Raw genomic sequence first — 4,642 nt, forward strand, 5'->3', positions numbered from 1 at the left:
TACTCTTGCCTGGAAAGCCCATGGACAGAGGAGCCTGGCAGGCTGCAGTCCATGGGGTCGCTAGGAGTCGGACACGACTGAGCGACTTCACTTTCACTTTTCACTTTCATGCATTGGAGAAGGAAATGGCAACCCACTCCAGTGTTCTTGCCTGGAGAATCCCAGGGGCAGGGGAGCCTGGTGGGCTGCCGTTTCTGGGGTCGCACAGAGTCGGACATGACTGAAGTGACTTAGCAGTAGCACCAGCAGCATTGATCATGTAATGAAGGGGGAGAAACTATTGTTTTTATGATCCTAGCATATAAATCTGTGATACATACTTTTTAAATGAACAAATACTTAAAACTGGGACAATTTTTCTTCATCTGCATCCTCATAATATAATTAATGTGGTTTTGTTAATTGTTAAATGAGTGTGCCTATTTGGGAGTGGGCTCTGAATGTCAGCCGATATTATTTTTGTGTTTTATACAGCAGTGCCTCTCCTGCTGCTTGTTTTATGTGTACACACACACACACCCCCCATTCCTCCCGAGGGGAAGCTCTCAGAGCACCAGGACCATGTCTTACATGTACACACACACACACACACACACACACACACACACCCTGTTCCTCCCCAGGGGAAGCTCTCAGGGCACCAGGACTGTGTCTCTCTCTTTTTCTCACACGCACACACACACCCTGTTTCTCCCCAGGGGAAGCTCTCAGGGCACCAGGACCGTGTCTCTCTCTCTCTCTCTCTCTCTCTCTCTCTCTCACACACCCTGTTCCTCCTCAGGGGAAGCTCTCAGGGCATGAGGACTGTGTCACACACACACAGGGCACCAGGACCATGTGTACCCCTCGGCACTTCTACACAGGAGCTCCCTACGTGTTGAGCTGGGCTGTGGGGCCAGCTAAGTGTGTCCCTAGCGGCCCTGACCTGAGAGGTGTGAAATGACTCCAGCCACGGGAGCTGAAGTTCAGATAACCAACCTGAGAGGCCAGGCGGAGCAACACAGAGGTTGCTGTTTTATCATATTGTTAGACACACACTTCTAGCTAAAACCATTCCTGTTAGACATGCTGATGAGACGTTTCTCTGAAGATGATAGAGTCTGCATGTTCCAGGGTGCTCACCATCTTGTAAGTAGAGCTTGCTGTGTGCAGAGTGAAGATGGTTGATGCTGTGATCTCCTAGATGGAGAGGAACTTAGACTCTGAGTCTGAGGAGGAAGGTGGCCCCGGAATGCAGTGCAGAAACCACCATCCTGGACCACGTGTGCGTGTCATATGTACTCAGCTCCCCATTTCCAGAAAACTGGAATTCAGAAGCTTAGGCGGGATGGCAGGGACCGAAATAGTAAACAAATCCTGATACAATCAGATTAGGTTAATTATTGGCAGATTACCAGTGAGTTATTTAGACACAGCCTGTTCTCAGGTTAGATGTTTTCACATCACAGAGTTCCTTTTTTTGTGTTGACTTTGGATGTTGTAGGAACTAAGAGGAAAGGGCAAAATCCCAGGGACAGCTTTATTATCATTGACCTTTTAAAGTGCTGTTTAGAACAAAATGCGTTATTTTGTAAGTAAATTCAATCATGTCTTTCACAGAAGAGTGTAGACCAAGTTCAGCTGAACCGCTTAGAAGCTGAGTGGCCTGTAATGTATCTGAAATGGCCTGAACTGAGGATCAAGCCACTCTCCTCTCTCTTCTCTGCCTCCTTTTTTTAGAAAAAGACATATCTTTCTAGACAGATATTTACCCTGGCTCCGTTGATTATCCTTGATCTACATTATGACTTGCTGTAGTTTCAAAATAGTAGTTTTTCCTTATTCTTTATTTTTTCTCCCCCCTCCTTTTCTTTTTTTGTACTTCACAGGATAAGGGATTTTAAGTTAATAGCAGTGTTTTAAGGATTAGGCTGTGATCTGGTGCCAACATGAGTGCACTCTGATGCCCCCATGTTGAGGAACTTTGCTGGAGGCCTGACCGGTCAAGGACAGCCACAGCTTGGTGGGATTTTACAGGGAGGAGTCCTTAAGCTCACTCAGTTTGTTCCTCTGTCCTTTGACTTCTTCATCCATCTATTCAACAAAAAATTGCATGTCTGCGTGCCTTTCTCTTGGTGTTCCCTTTCCCAGATCTGGTGACCACCCCTCAGCTCAGAATCACAAGCCTGCAGCGTTAAGAGCTGCACTGTTCCATCTCTTGGCCACTAGCCACGCATTGCTGTGCACTTGAGTGTGTGCGTGCTAAGTCACTTCAGTTGTGTCTGACTCTTTGTGACCCCATGGACTATAGCCCCTCTGTCCATGGGATTCTCCAGGCAAGAATACTGGAGTGGGTTGCCATGCCCTCCTGCAGGGGATCTTCCTGACCCAGGGATTGAACCCTCATCTCTTGTGTCTCCTGCATTGGCAGGCGGATTCTTTATCACTAGCACCTCCTGGAAAGCCCCATGTATTGCTGTTTAATGTTAATTAAGAAATAAAATGGAAAACTCAGCTCCTCTGTAACACTTGTCAAGGTCAAGCAATCACTCAAGTGCTGTCTGTGGCTCAGGCTGTGCATGGACCAGTGTCCATCTGTGGAGCGCGTCCATTGCTGTGGGGCGGGGGTGTGTATGGAGGAGCTGAGCCAGGCAGTGCTGCCTCTGCCCCAGGCCCACCCCTACCCCTGGGACACCCCAGTGCCCATCTGCTCCATCACCCAGCACCCACGCCTCTCAAGTTCACTCCCATTAAAAACTTCTCCCCTGTCTCATTGTAGGTCTTGGTTATCTGTCATCTGAATTAAGGCTGTGGTGTTACCAAGGTTGTGAATTCCTCCCACATTCCCCATGGCTGTCACTCCCCCCTCGTGCTCTCTATGTCACACACATACCGTTGTCACATTGAATGCTGATTCCTCATCAATAGGACTTTTCTTCTGGGGTACCAAGAGGTTCTTGTGGGTGCAGTATGGGCTGTGACTTGACAGGGTGGGGACACACACATGAAGCCTGACACATCACCCCAGCAGGTAAATGTTCATTGAGCAGACAGAGGGAGGAACGGGTGGGTGAAGGAGGCCACTCTAGGTTGCACTGTGAAGGCTGGAGCAAATTTGGATGCACGGAAACCAGAAGAAAAGAGGCATTCATGGTGGGGACCATCACAGACCCACGCTTGTTGGCAGGAGGTGAAGGGCACTGTGCTCCCAGGAGTAGCTGCAGAGCGGCGTGTTCAGCACCATGGCCAGGGCTTCACCGAGGGACATAGACCTTTGAGCTACCGCGTTGATGGTGCAGCATATAACTGTTTCCCTGAGCTAGTGTGACATCTCTCTGTAGAGGCGCTACATTTCACACTTCACAGTCTTCACCTGTAACTTCCAAGGAGTTAAAGATTCACATTCCCCTGTAAAGTGAGGCAGCACATTCACAGAGCCGAGTTAATTCTTCAAGCCCTTCACAGCTCCTAACTTAGCTTAGAAGTGTTGGCCACTCAGTAGGAAAGAATGCATGTGTGCACGTCCTGAGGAGGTCCTGTGATGCACGTTGTGTGATGTGGTAACTAAGAGCGATGGTGGTGGCCAGACCGCCTGTCCGGACTCTCCCTCTCCAAAGCCGTGTCGTCTGGACAAGACACCTTCCTATCCCCAGTTTCCTCTTTTTTTTAATGAGGGTGTTTACCTGTGTCAACCAAAGAAAACCATGTAGCCTGAAAGTTGGGAGTTATGTTTCATTTAGTGGGGGGGTGTGCCCTACTGAGGACTAGAGCCTTCGAGATAGCCTCGAAGTTTCTCTGAGGAACTGCTCCAAATGAACAAACATGTAGTTGAACATCAGAAGGTCACTAGCAATCATAAAAGACAGACGTCTCAAGATAATGATTTTAGTGCTTTTTTGTGTGTGGGAAGATGCAGGGATCTGGGCTCATGGAACGTAGTCCTTCATCCTCTGTCTTAACTGCTTAGGGCCGGTATCCTGTTTTTCTCCATTCTGAATCCCCTCAGGGCTGACTTGTCAGGGCAGCTGCCGTGGCTGCTGGTTGGATGGTGGGTAGCGTTCTTTGTTTATTGAAACGGCACGGAGCATGATTCTGTCCTGCCTCGCGAAGGTTGAGTTAAATGTGAGTGACATGTTAGCATTCTGCTTAGTCTTCAGTGAGACATTTACCACTAGATAACTAATAACAGAATATTAGTTGCATAGCCTTTCACACGAATGGGGAAATCCACACTTGTGTTTCCCGAAGGAAAAGGTAACTGAGGGCTGTAAATATAAAGCGTCACCCAAGACACACGTGTGTGGACACTGGCCTTGCCCTTATGCACGGCTAGCAGATACATGAAATAACCTTATCCAAAGTGAAACATACATGCTGGGAGGTGATCTGGTTCAGGGGAAGTTTGGCCCGGATCATCTAAAACCCAGAGATACTTCTCTGTCTTTGAAAATAGGATGATCACTTATGCAAATGACTTAGGGAAAAGTCATTTTTAATTTTGCATAATCAAGCATCCGCCGTACAGCTGCTCCTGAGAAAGGGGAAGAAAGTCATGTGCTGCTGTTAATTTTAAGTGAGCAAACTAGGAGGACATGTGTGGATCAGAGTGTCATTAAACGATCTTTTTTTTTTTTTCACACTCTCAAAAGGGTGGTGAAGATCC

The 4,642-nt window shown here is 47.9% G+C and overlaps 1 protein-coding gene across 1 annotated transcript in view; it reads left to right on the forward strand.

The window, feature by feature from the left end:
- WASF3 (WAS protein family, member 3) overlaps window positions 1-4,642 on the forward strand; it is a 49,147-nt gene that overhangs the window by 3,037 nt on the left and 41,468 nt on the right. The gene's annotated exons all lie outside the window — the stretch shown is intronic.

Source organism: Bison bison, unplaced genomic scaffold, assembly GCF_000754665.1.
Source record: "Bison bison bison isolate TAMUID 2011002044 unplaced genomic scaffold, Bison_UMD1.0 scf7180017864299, whole genome shotgun sequence".
NCBI lineage: Eukaryota > Metazoa > Chordata > Mammalia > Artiodactyla > Bovidae > Bison > Bison bison.